Source organism: Gossypium hirsutum, chromosome D02 (genome assembly GCF_007990345.1).
Source record: "Gossypium hirsutum isolate 1008001.06 chromosome D02, Gossypium_hirsutum_v2.1, whole genome shotgun sequence".
Classification (NCBI taxonomy): domain Eukaryota; kingdom Viridiplantae; phylum Streptophyta; class Magnoliopsida; order Malvales; family Malvaceae; genus Gossypium; species Gossypium hirsutum.
The window spans coordinates 38,208,674-38,223,306 of NC_053438.1; the positions used below are offsets into that span (position 1 = coordinate 38,208,674).

General features: G+C 33.1%; 1 non-coding gene across 1 annotated transcript; it reads left to right on the forward strand.

Moving 5' to 3' along the window:
* The first annotated feature begins 7,658 nt into the window (after positions 1-7,658).
* LOC121215135 (small nucleolar RNA R71) lies at positions 7,659-7,764 on the forward strand. The gene has a single exon (XR_005910864.1). It is a non-coding gene; the product is annotated as a small nucleolar RNA R71 (small nucleolar RNA).
* Positions 7,765-14,633: the final 6,869 nt, after the last annotated feature.

Here is a 14,633-nt window from a genome sequence, read left to right on the forward strand (position 1 = left end):
GAGAACTTTCCATGGCAACTTGATCTTTCATGAACTTATTGAAACCAATATTAAGTTCTTTCGAAATCTTTTACTTAGAAAAAAATGCATATTACTGATCATATTTAACTAAGGGTTTCTTAGAATTCACGTGAAGTAAAAGGACGGGCTAGGTTTGAAACAATTTAATCACATAAACCTAACAGCTATACAAGATAATAGAGCTCTCTCGAATTACTATTAACCTTTAATTTAGTTGGGTTGGGATCTAAATTAAGCATGCACTTTTTAATTATTGTGTCTATTAGTCGTCGTCTGGCTAGGATCGCTCAACTAATTCTAATGCACTCAATCACGTATGAATCAAATACATACTTGAGTTTAATTGAAAACATGATTAATTGAGACACAAAAAAATATGAGCATAACTCAAATGTATTTTATTAAATAAATATAATCATTCTAGTTAAAAAAAACTTAAGCTATCATCATTAATGAGAAAACAAAAAAACAATTTGCAAATTTAATGAATAATTAAGGAAAAGTAAAAGGAAAAAAAATCTCTTTGATAGTGTGGTCACTAATCATGGAGGCTTCCTTGAATTCTCACGGCTGCTTCTTCACAAACTGCTCCTCAAGGTGGCGGGGCAAAAAAAAGTTTTCTCTCTAGGAATTAGCTAGCTAATGGAGAGGGAAAACGGGGATGGCTATGCATGAAATGAAGGAAATGTGATAAGAAGGAGAAATAAAGAATGAATGTAAACGTGAGGGATGATTGAATAGTGGAATTAGAGGGTCTATTTATACTAGAGGGATGGCTAGTAGGTGTGCTAAAAATAGCATTTTGAATCCCATGATATGCTTTCATGCTTAGGCAACCATATATTGTGGAAAGGAGTGGTTGTTGGTTGCTTCAATCAGGCATGAAATCATGCTTGAATCAAACAGGGTGGTGGACGATTTCAAAATAATTGTTGAGGGCTGATTTCTGAACGCTTTGCAAGTTTGAAGACCTCCGAATAAATATCCCAAAAGTGAATTTTGAGCTACCCAAATGCCCTTTCCGAATTGGGCTTCATTCTCCGTTATTTGGACAGGTTGATGACCCAAATGCTTGCCAGATTTGTTCATCAGTTGCACCAATTTTAATTTGATCAGATTAATTTCTTCATGACTCAATTTTCCTTGATGTTGTTGTCCATGTAGAATAAAAAATAGGCTCATGTCCATATGGATTTAACAAATAAACCATTCATAATTCTTTGGTCCAACTGCAAGATATTTAATCAAAATTAATATGTCACATAAAATAATTAAATAATTAAATTTTACACATATTTAATGAAAAATAACATATAATTACATTCTTTATTAAATCATGCCCCTTATCTTAATATGAACAATTTCACCCTTTTAACTATCAAATACTCTGGATTAATATTATTTTTAAGTAAAAAGGTGCCATAAACTAGTAAAAAAAACCTATATAATTTCTACTTTATACATCGCCAAACTTAATCCATTGGTCCTCCCGAGTAATACAAAGCAAAAATTTACGTACGAAAATCTTAAAATAAGTTTAAATAGATTTCCTAAGTAAAATCAATTATTGCACATAACCATACATCAACAAAGTCATGCTCACAAACTCTTTTTGTTGACAAGTCACTCATACGCAAACATTATTTCAAAATTTTATACTAAGTGAAGGAAAATGCTAACATAAGTCATAGAGTGCATGTTTTTCAAGGTCATACATGATATTCACCATTAAATGAAAGTTTTCTCATCAATTGAATAAAACAATCACAAGGTTTAATTAATGGTTCTTATATGTTGAACTTAGCAATTCTTGATCAATCAATAGGTCTTTTATCAGGTTGTAATGGGACTAGGCTCAAGGTAGGGATAAAGAGAAGTGACTTTTTAGGCTCAATCATCTTAACCTTAACTTTGTCTTGGATCCTTTTGAGGTACATTCTTCCTACTAATAGGTTTTACCACCCCTAAACTTAATTTGAAGCTTTATGCCCAACAATACTCAATATTTTAAGTATTTATTTTGCTCTTTTTGCTTTAATATTTAAACAAAGATTTTCTCTTTTCTTCTTCTTTTTTTACACATGGAGAACATATTCACCTTTTTGAATTTTTCCTCGATCTTTGCTCACCAAGACAAGTATAGTTAAGATAGGGTCAAAAATAGGATAAAACTTAAAAAGATGGTAGTATGGCTTATGATGTAGGTGAATAGCAATAAAATAAGCTTAAAGGCTCAAACTAAAGTTTCAAGGGTCAAATTCATATGCTAGGCTTGAAAGGCTCAAACAATCAAAATAAAATGTGCCTATATCATGTTTAGATTCTTATGCCTCCTAAGATTTCGCCTAAAGAAAGTTACTAAGTCAATTCTAAAGACTTAAACCTTCATGCATGTTTATTTCTAATGAAATTAAATTTTCATAGAAAAATACTACATAAGACCTAAGAACATACAAGCATTCCATAACTTAAGATAACATAAAAAAAAACTCAATATAATCATAAATCATACTTGCATTTGAGCTAACTTATGAACAATTTTTTTTCTGAACATTATTTTATTTCAGCATGCTTATATGTAACCATTGAATCATACTTAAGAAAAAAATTAAAATTCATGCAAGTATTTCCCTACCCCCTCCTTAAAAAGAAGCAATGTCCTCATTGTGTTAACAAAGTAATGGATAAGAACTGAACACCAGGTAGGATTCCAAGAACAGAGAGGTGAGTCTTAAAGACTACTTAAGTACCAAGTATTTCTTAACAATCCAATCCTAGACATGTTCATTCGCATTACCACACTACTTCATTTTTTTATTAGAGAAGAGGCATTGAGCTTAATTTATTCATGTTTACAATTTCCTACTTATTGTATGGAAGCAAAATCCTAAGTAAGAAAAAAATATAAATGCCTAGAAATACTAAGAAAATGAAATAAAAGAAATTCCTCCCTTTTTATTAATTTGTTTCATCCCTTTTTTTTTTTTGAAATTTCTGTAGCGTGGGGAAGTGATGTTGCGGCGAAGGGAAGGGGTAGTGAGTGTTGGATATTTTTCTCTTCATCACCGATATGGGCCTTATGCCAACACTGTAATTATTTTCTGTACTAAGGAATTCAACTAAACTAGAAAAAAGAGCTGATTAGTACTTGGGTCAACTTGTCCCTCTTATTAAACACAAAATAATAAAATAAAATTTGAAATAAAAATTAAAAAAATCTTTTGGGCTACTTAGAAAGATTTTCTTAGAAAATTACATCAAATTAAGTTCCCAGGAAAGGTTTGAGGGGTCACAAATAGTTCGTCTTAAGTTCCTATCTGCTTAGACAGAATTAATTTAATGTACTAATTCAAGAAAAAATTAATAAACACGTCATTTATTTTACTGAGAAAAAAACTAAAAATAAATTAACGACAGAGAGAGTGAAGAGAACTACCTCAATGTTGTTGATGATTGTCACTGACAAAGGCGATGTCAAACGACCATTTATCATACCAATCGTATCCATCTAGAAAGAAGAGATAATGTTGCCCAAAAATTATATTCAATATTTGATCAAATAATAGCAGCAGGAAATGGTCTTTCTGCTTTGCTTTGCTCGACTTTCTGTCCTTCGTACAAATCTGTCTACCTGTGAAGATCCTTAATGTAGTCAACTCATTATCTGTGATATCTTCTTTCTTTGATACATGTCTCACCCACTGAATATCATATATGAGATCCATGATCCTTGCTTTTAACCATTAAGGCTTGAGTTTCCCAAGATCAAATACTCAAGATTGAATCGAACTCTTCTGTACTCATACCTTTTTCGTGCAATAGTCCACTAATATAATTTTTTAATATTTTCAATAGTCCACTAGATACCTTTTTCATGCCTTTTCAAAACCATTAAGTCTAACTTGAGTGGCTCTTCTCTTGATGGGTAGGGTTGCTTGTACTCATGTGATGATAGTTCTAATGATTTGAGCTAAAATTTTAAACTGGCTCCTTTCGAGTTAGCTTCCAAACATGTATCATCCTTATCTTGATGTGGTTAATCAGATGAAATACCTTCGAATGGATCATTATATTCTAATTTTGCACGAACCAGAGGATCTTCCATGGAGACAGCAAAATAATCTTTAACCTAATCAGGAGATCTTATGGCCTTAAGTACATTAAATTTCACATGTTCATCTTGAACTCGCATGGTGAGTTCACATTTCTGTACATCGATTATCGTCTTGTCGGTTGCCAAGAAAGTTCTTCCTAGGATGATTGGTACATTTTTATTTGCATCAAAATCTAATATAATAAAGTCAGTAGGAAATATGAATTTATCAACACGTATCAAGACATCCTCGATCTTTCCTTCTAGGTATGCCAAAGATCAATTCACCAATTGGAGTGTAACTGTAGTCAGTCTGGCCTTACCAATACCTAATTTTCTAGACATAGACGTAGGCATCAAGTCAATACTCGAGCCCAGATAGCACAAAGCCTTACCACAATAGGATTCTCCAATATTGCAAGGTATGATGAAACTTCCTCAATCCTTCAATTTAGGAGGCAACTTGTTTTGAAAAAATAGGCTACATTTTGTAGTCAGGGCTATAGTTTTAAATTCCCCAAGCCTTCTCTTCTTAGAAAAAAAATTCCTTCATATAGTTTGGCATTTGCTCCAAAGCTTCCACTAACGAAATTTTGATACATAGTTTTTTTAACACATCCAACACTCTCTTAAATTGAGTATCCTGTTGTTGCTTATGTTGTTGGAGTCTTTGAGGATACGAGGTTGTGGAACTTTGTATTGGATTGGATAGCTTATCAGGATTCACTAGTTTGGATTTTACCTCTTAAGAATTTATAGAATCTGGCTTCTCTGGTGTAGAAATTTTAACTATTTGTTGATTTTCCTCTTTCTTGGGAGGTTCATCTTCAACTTCAACTTCTTTGGGTTCCAAATTCCTTCTGCCTTGTAAAGTGACCACTTTGCAATTCCCCTTCCCTGGTTTTCTTAGGTTCTTCGTGTCATTGGGCAACGCTCCTTTTAGTCTATTGGAAACACAGAAATTTACACATTTTTACATACCCTTTTTAACTTAAAATCATACAGTTTCGATAAAATTCTTGTTGAAAAAATAATTAATTTTAAAAAAATAATTAAAGTGCACTTAAAATATGAACATGTTTAATTTTAGTTAATTTTATAATTAATTTTGATGAATTTTGGTTATTTTCGACAGATTTGCACAGAAGGCGAAAAATGGCTCGGCAGACACTACTAGAAGCACAAAACTGAGAAGCAATTGAAGTATCGAGGAAAACTAAATTTCAACCTAAGATGGTCCAAAATTATATGTATTAATTCATAATATAATTAATTTTAATTTAGATCCAATTTAATTTGAGTTATTAAATTATTATTAATTAATTATGAAAAAGTGGTCCAGTTGAACTGAACCGAGTGAACTGAACCGACCAAGAAATGGACAGTCTAAAAACTGTCCCAAGAGCTGACCCAAATTAGCTTATTATCTAATTATTGAAGCTTGAAAAGAGGCCCTTGAAGACTTGTTCAAGTTGCATTCAAACCCCTCCACAATTGGTGGCTTTATATATTTGCCCCAATCCTAAATTAGCAAAGTTGAAACTATCAACCTTGCCACATGTGTGACCGGCCAAGTGAGGGCTCTTTGGCTGATAATTTTAGCTATTTTTAGCAGCCCTTCTCAGCTATAAAAACCCCCTTAGGCTGGTCATTTGAAAAACACACCTCAAGCATTCAAATCTTTCCTCTCTTCTCTCCACTTTCTCTCTTTTTTTTCATTCCAGAATTCCCTTGCTCTCTTGCCTATTTCTCCTCTTGGTAAATGGGCATTCATTATCTATTTGGAGCAACAATTAAGTGTTCATAGCAGCCTTGGTTGACGAGGAAAATGGCGAAGGAAGAACAGTGCAACTAGTCAAGCCACGGAAAAACATCGGATTTGATTCTTGTTCCCTATCTCTTTAATTTCTGTTGTTGTTATGATGAACATATCTATGAATATTAATGTTGTTGGAATGGTTAATTTAATAAATTTAGCTTGAATTTAATTCGTGTAAGGTTGATTGCATTTCATTTGTTAAAATTATTGAAATTGTGTTTATGTTGTTATAGGCCTCGGTAAGATGCTTGATTAAGTAAAATCATGACTAAGTTATTCTTTCATTACAATTTTTAGGTAACTAATAAATTAATTATTTAAACGGATTGAAATTGTAATTAATGGACACAGTACTTAATCAGTGCATGTTTAATCATCTAAGGTAGCTGAGGGTTAGATTAGCAACGATATCTGACGATACATTTGCGTTGCATAACTTGCAAGATTATTGTGATTAATTTGTTTCAAGGTAAGGGTACCTTGTTACCTCACATAGTCTTTTATGTGCTTATTAAATCAAGTTAATTGTTTGGATTGACATAGGAATATGTACAAGAGATTATTTCGATTTAATAAGTATGTATGTGCAATAACATATTTACCTATTAAGAGGTTTAATCGGTTGAATTGACATAGAGATATAGTCAAGAGATAAATGGATTTTGGTAGGTGAGTATGTTCATAATTTAGCAAATTACCGAGTTGCTGTGAACTTATCTGTAACAATATAAATATGAGTTTAATAATTCTAAGTTAAGAAATGTAATTAATCTAACACAATTATGTCATCTTGATTAAAATTATATTTTGAAATCGTGCATTTGAGATTTATTTAATTAGTTCACTTAGTTTAAAATCTTATTTTTTAATCACCCTCTTCAAGCAAAATATTTTTCTTCACCAAAGTGTTTTAAATAGCATCCATAAATAATTCTTTTCACAGTCCCTGTGGGTACGATAACTCGACATTTACTTGTCACTTTATTACCTGTTGCGATTGTGTACACTTGCACATTTTCGTCGTTCCATCTATTCCGAAGTTCATTGGCTAATTGCCCCATCTGGTTCTCCAAATTTCTCAAAGTTGCATCATTCTTCGCCATATATGCTTTTAAAAAGTTCTCAAGATTATTAGAAGACTCAGTTGTTGTTGGATTTTATATGTTGCTTGGTACAACACCTTGGGGTTTGCTTCTAACCTCATTAGCTAATTATCGCACTTGATTTTCCAGATTCTTCAATGTTGTTTCTTGGCCTTGAATCAAGGCATCATTTTTTGCAATGTATGCCTTCAACAAATTCTCCAAATTATTGGAAGGTTCAACTTGCACTGGTTTTTGAACTTGTTGATTGAAACCAAGAGGTTGATTTGATTTATGTTGCATGTAATTTTTATTTGGTCCACCTCATTGGTAGTGGATTGGTGGTTGAGCTGCAACATAATTTAAACCGTTAGTAGTAAACTATTTCGGCATTGAAAAGATAGAAGATACCTGAGCTGAGAGTGAAGAAAGGGCATCTACTTCATATACTCTGGCTACTCGTCTTCCTAAAACTGATTGATTTGTTGGCCACCAGTAATTGTTACTAGTTATTCTCTCGATGATCTTGTAAGCGTCATTCTAAGTCTTCGAAAAGAGAGCACCATTTGCAGCAACATCTACCAACCAACCTTGTGTGTGCATTGAGACCATTATAAAATGTTTTTAATTGGAGACAATGCGGAATCCTGTGGTGAGGGCATTTTTGTAGTAGCTCTTGAATATTTCCCATGCCCCGAATAGGGACTCATCATCCATCTACTGAAAAGTGGTGATCTCATTCCGCAACTTATCATTTTTGCTAGGTGGAAAATGCTTTACCAGAAGGCGTTCATCGCAACGAGTATGGAGACAACTTTAATCTCAATACCTCTTCAGTTACGCTGGCCATCTTAAAGGAATTACTCACCTCCACAAACAATCGAAGATGAAGATGCAAATATTTTGTGGGCATTTCACTGAACTGGCCTATTGTTTGAAGCATCTGAAACATCACAGGTTTCAAGTCAAACTGCGATGCCTCGATCTCCGGTCTCCTAATCCCCGAATTTAACTCATTAAGACATAGCACAACGTATTGACTTATAGCTCGATCCCTATCATCAACGACTCCATTACCTTGAACATTATTTTGATTCTCAAGGTCCATTTCTACGGCTTGTCTCTAAGCTAATATTTCTGGTCTTCTTTCTTTAAATGCCCACTCGATTGGAGTGAGTAGATGATTCGATCTATGCTTATGAAGACCTAAAAAGAAAATAAAAATAATATAGAGTAAAGTTAGAAATAAAATAGAATAAAATAAACAGACCCCGACAACGACGCCAAAAACTTGTAACGCTTGGTTTGTGCAAGTGTACATAGTCATTATCAAGTAATAAATATAAGAGTTATCGTCTCCACAGGGACTGTCTATGTTAATCAATATTTTTCAAAATTAATATTAACAATTTGGTAAGAAAAACAAAATAATTTTGAGTGTTGGAAAAGATAAATGACTAGATGCAAAGTGATCCCTAATACAAGTTAACCTAAATGCAAATGAAATGAAAGGTTAAAATGGATGATATGGATTAAGTAGCAAAATTCACAAGATTTTAACAATGATAACATTCATAGGCTAGAATAATTACATTATTTAGCTTGGTTCATTTTTTTATCATGCTCATAATGTTCCGGAGAACTTTCCATGGCAACTCGATCTTTCATGAACTTATTGAAACCAATATTAAGTCCTTTCGGAATCTTTTACTTAGAAAAAACATACATATTACAGATCATATTTAACTAAGGGTTTCTTAGAATTCATGTGAAGTAACAAGGATGGGCTAGGTTTGAAACAATTTAATCACATAAACCTAACAACTATAAAAGATAATAAAGCTCTCTCTAGTTATTATGAACCTTTAATTTAGTCGGCCTAGGATCTAAATTAAGCATGCATTTTTCAATAATTGTGTCCATTAGTTTTCGTCTAGCTAGGATCGCTCAATTAATTCTAATGCATTCAATCTCGTATGAATGGCATACATACTTGAGTTTAATTGAAAAAATGAATGACTGAGGCACAGAACGATGTGAGCATAACTCAAATGAACATTATTAAATAAATGTAATCATTCTAGCTAAACAAAGTTAAGCTATCATGATTAATGAGAAAACAACAACACGATTTGCAAACATAATGAATAACTAAGGAAAAGCAGAAGGAAGATTGATAGTGTGATCACTAATCATGGAGGCTTCCTCAAATTCTCATGGCTGCTCCTCCAGAAATTGCTCCTCAAGGTGGTTAGCCAAGAGAAAGTTTTCTTTCTAGGAATTACTTAACTAATGGAGAAGGAAAATGGGGATTACTATGCCTGAAAGGAAGGAAATGCGATGAGAACGAGAAATGAAGAATGAATGTTAAGTTAGGGATGATTGAATAGTGGAATGAAAGGGTCTATTTATATTAGAGGGATGGCTAGTAGGTTTGCTAAAAATAAAATTTTGAAGCCCAAGATATGCACTTATGCTTGGTGGCCATATATCGTGGAAAGGAGTGGTTGTTGGTTGCTTGATTCATGCATGATATCATGCTTGAATCAAGCAAGGTGGCAGACGGTTTCAAGGGTAATTGTTGAGGGCTAATTTCTAAATGTTTTGCAAGTATGAGGACCTCTAAATAAATATCCTAAAATTGAATTTTGAGCTATCCAAATTCCCTTACCAAATTGGGCTTCATTCTTCCTTATTTGGACGGGTTGATGACCCAAATGCTTGCCAGACTTGTTCATCAATTGCACCAATTTTAATTGGATCAAATTAATCTCTTAATGACCCAATTTTGCTTGATGGGTCTGTCCATATAGAGTGAGAAATAGGCTCATGTCCATGTGGATTTAACAAATAAACCATTCTTAATTTTCTAGTCCAATAGAAAGAACTTAAATCAAAATTAATATGTCACATAAAATAATAAAATAATTAAATTATGCACATATTTAATACAAAATAACATAGAATTACATTCTTTATTAAATCATGCCCCTTATCTTAATATGAATAAAATACACCCTTTTAATTAAAAAATTCTCGGGATTAATATTATTTTTAAGTAAAAAGGTGCCATAGCAATGGAAATGAAAATGAAAATGGAAACTTGCAATCCTATATAGGATTACTTAAAAAAAATGTAAGAATGAGTTTATATTTTTTGACTAGTTTGAAACCCGAAAATGAAAATAAATTATTTAGTCATAGTGAACATTCTGAGTTGTGACTTATTGAACGAATTTTCTCAAAATTTATCGGGGGTAAAATTATCAAAATTTTATTGGGGTAAAATTGGGATGAGAAAATTATTTAATATGTAGACATTAAGGTTTATTTTGGGAAATAAAAAACTAAATCGGGTTGGATTATATTACAGAGTATTGGTCAAAAAGGTCCAAGAAGTATTCGTAATTGGACCCGATGTGAGAGGCCCAAAACCCCTTATGTAAGGAGTTGGAACGAGAAAAGCCTAGTATCATTAATTAAGGTTGCGGCCTTCTATATCCTAAATACACGAGGATTTTACTATAAATAGATAGCACCGGTGGAGCTATTTACAAAACTTTTGAGAATAACTGTGACACCCCTAATTTGACCCTAGTCGGGAAGTGGTTTCGGGACCGCTAAACCGAGTTGCAGAAATAATTGAATATAATATTTTATGTCTAAAATATGTGATCATGCATGTGTGAAATTTGAATGCTTTGATTTTTGTCAATTTGAATGTGTTTCTAAATAAAAAGGACTTATGTGAGAAGCTTTGAATATATGTGTGGCTTATTTTAAGTGATTAATTATTGAATGATGCAAATAAGTGGGTTTGCATGCCAATTTGCCACTTTTAATGCTAGTGGCCGGCCAAGCTTATAAGTATGGGCATTATATGCATGGGTTAATATTATTATATTTATTAGTGGTGAGAAATATGTAATAAAAAAATGTATTAGATGAATTAAAGATGAATAAAAGAGTATGGGTAATAAAAATAATGTGTTAGTGGGAGGAGAAACCAAAGTTGGTTTATTCCTCCATTGCCGTAGCTAGGAAAGGGTGGAGAAGAAATTTCCTTTTGTTGTTAAAATTTTCAGCTAAGGAGATTGCTAGATCAAGGTATGTACAATGCTACTCTTGGAAATTCATGCATAAATTGAATGGTTAGTTTGAATTCTACCTATTTCATGGCTCAAATTTTTGTTATTTTGGAAGATTGAAATTCGGCCAAGGAGCTTGAAATTCTTAGTAGTTGTTTTGATGTCATTAGCATGGAAATTTATGTTGGATGTGTTGAATTTGCTAGTTGTTTTGGCTTGGAAGTTAAGGTTTAGTGTTTGATTATGTGATTGCCGAATGTGTGGATAGTTGAAGGAAAATTTGTTAAAATGCTTAGTAAATGGATATTTGGTTAATATTGTGTATATTAATTACTTAAAATATAAACTTTAAATGAGTACTAAAGGTTGTATATAAATTCGGCCTTGGGAGAAATGTTAGTATAAAAATGCTTGAAAGTTAAATAGGTGATTGCTTTAATGACCAAATGTGCCAAAGAATAATGCATGATCTAGTTGACCAATATGTGTTAAGGGAACATGAATAAATATATTTCGATGAGCTATACATTCGGTTATAGTATGAAATGCAATGTTAATACATAGTTGCTAGTATGTATATGTGTGCTGGCCGAATTTGAACTTGAATAATGATTTGAGCACGATGTATTGTATTGAGAATAGGCTTAAGTGAAATTGTGATGAAATTGATTGGTGATATACATGGTTAAATAATATGTAATGCATTAGTTAGTAAAATGTATGCCATTTATGTGTGGTATTAAGTATATAATCGGCCTAAACATAGACATGCATATTCGGCCATAGGAAGAAGATTGGTGTTGCATGTATTCGGTTAGAGGCAAGCATATTGATGCTTTTGTCTTGGCTTAGAAAATTCGGCCAAGGGGGAATATTAGCTAAAATGTTGAGTTTGATTCATGATTCCATATATATATGTGACTCTAATGCCTAAAGTATATATGGGCTAAGTACCTTGAGGTTTTCTTTTGATGTTCGAATGAATTGTATTAAATTGCTTGATGTGATTGAAAATGCATATGACCATTGTGTAGTTGAGCTAGAAGGTGGCCATATGACCAATCAAACTCCTTGTCATATTCGGCCATAAGCTAGCATAATGAGACTTTAATAAGTTAAATTTGTTTGAATTAGCTCAAGAGCTTAGAGGACCACAGTTGGATAAGGGAAAGGAAAAAGTGATCGAATAGCCGCCGAAATTGTTCGACCACATCCGAGGTAAGTTTTAAGTGATTAAACGTTGAGTAAATTCAATTATAATAGGACATGATGAGTTGATTTAATAAGATATGATGTGGCCATGATATGTTCTAAGCTCAAATGGTAAGTTCTTAAGTGTTTGAGCTTGGGAATTCAAGGGTAATTTGAAATAGTCTGCTTAGGACAGCAGCAGTAACGTGACTTTAGAAAATCACCATAAATTTATGGATTTGAATTAGAGGCTGAATGAGACATGAAATTAAATCTTAATGAGTCTAGTTTCTTATAAAAGAAACCGTGTAAGCAAAGGAATTTCCGATAATGAGATACTTAAAGTTGTGCGAGACAGCGCAGAATGACACTGTAATCCTCTGTTCTGTTTTTAGAAAATCATTATAAATTGTACAAAAATGGTTATAAGATAAAATTTATATGCTTAGACTCCTTAATGAGTCTAGTTTCAAATGAAATCAAATAAAACACATTTTGAATTCAGTAAAATGAGAAATTTGATTCGTAGTGAAGAGTGGTCAGATTAGTCAAACAGTGAAACAGGGGAAACTTTAAGAAAAATCTGGTATTGATTGGCCAAACCTAAAATTCTGGAAATTTTATGGATGGAAGATATATGAGTCTATATTCAGGAAAAATTAACGGAAAGTGATTTGGAGTTTTGTAGCTCCAGTTATAAATAATTTAGTGACTATTGCTCAGGAAAAACAGCTTGTGCTGAATTTGAGATTATGTTGTGAACCTTGATAAACTTGTTTTAGTTGCTCATAAGCTATTGATTAAACCCATACTTGAATTCTAAATCGTGATATTGTAAGTTTATGAGTATTCGAATATGAAATGATAGTAAGGCCTAATAGCCGATGTGATGAATGTGAAAGTGTATATATGTGATAAGGCCTAATGGCCGATGTGATGAATGTGAAAGTGTATATATATGTGATAAGGCCTAATGGCCGATGTGATGAATGTGAAAGTGTATATGTGTGATAAGGCCTAATAGCCGATGTGATGAATGTGAAAGTGTATATATGTGATAAGGCCTAATGGCCGATGTGATGAATGTGAAAGTGTATATGTGTGATAAGGCCTAATCGCCGATGTGATGAATGTGAAAGTGTATATATGTGATAAGGCCTAATGGCCGATGTGATGAATGTGAAAGTGTATATATGTGACGGGGCCTAGTGGCCAACGTGATGGATGTGAAAGTGCATAAATGTGATAAGTCCCGAAGGGCATTTGTGTCAGTACTATATCCGGGTTAAAACCCCGCAGGCTTTATGCGAGAATATTATCACTGATTAATGTCCGTAAGCTTCGTGCTCGTACTATATCCGAGCTCTAAAGACCCGATGACTACGTGTGGGAATTTTGTCCGGGTAAGACCCGATAACTTCATGTGGAGATTATGTCCGGGTAAGACTTCGTAATAAGAATTGCTTATAAATATATTCAATGCGAAAGGTTAAACAGGTATGTACTCCCAGTTTATATGTGAGCTTGATTTGCACTAAATCATAAGGTAGTTATGTGATGCATACGAGAGCAATCTATGAGACTATTCCTATGATTATGTGACATCGGATCAGTGTGAGAGGTGATGTGAAATCATACGATATATCTATGTCACATGAGCTCACTTTTATGTGAAAGTTTATCTGCCTATTGTATATGATGAGATGTGCATATTCGGTAAAGGGATGGTATGCCCGAAGGAAGAGTGAAATAAAAATACGAAAAATTATGTTATAATTTGATTGTTATCTGTTGACACTGCTTAAAACTTACTAAGCATTGTAATGCTTACTCCGTTTACTCTGTTTCCTCTGTTTTATAGATCTCATTGCGAAGCTACAGGCTCGGGGATCGTCAGCAACTAGTCACACTATCACTATCCACTGTTTGGTACTGCTATGTTTTGGATTATCTTATGGCATGTATAAAATAGACTAGTGGCGGAAGAATATTTTGGTTAATGTATATAGCCATGCGAAAATGGCTTATATATGTTTGAGCATAATGTTATAATCATTTGGTATGGAATGGTTAATCACTATCATAATTTGTGCTATTTATGCTAAAAGGGCTAATTGAATCATGGAAACTATGAAATAGGTAAAGTCTACCTTAAAGGCAGATGCTGGCAGCAGCAGTGATGTAGATTTGGGAAAATCACTAAAAATAGTAGGATTGGAATTAAATAATGAATAAATTATGTAAACGAACCTTGATGAATCTATTTTCATAGGAAAGTAACGAAACGATCATATGGACAGTATGTTAAGAGATATTCAGGTTCTCGTGAGACAGGGCCA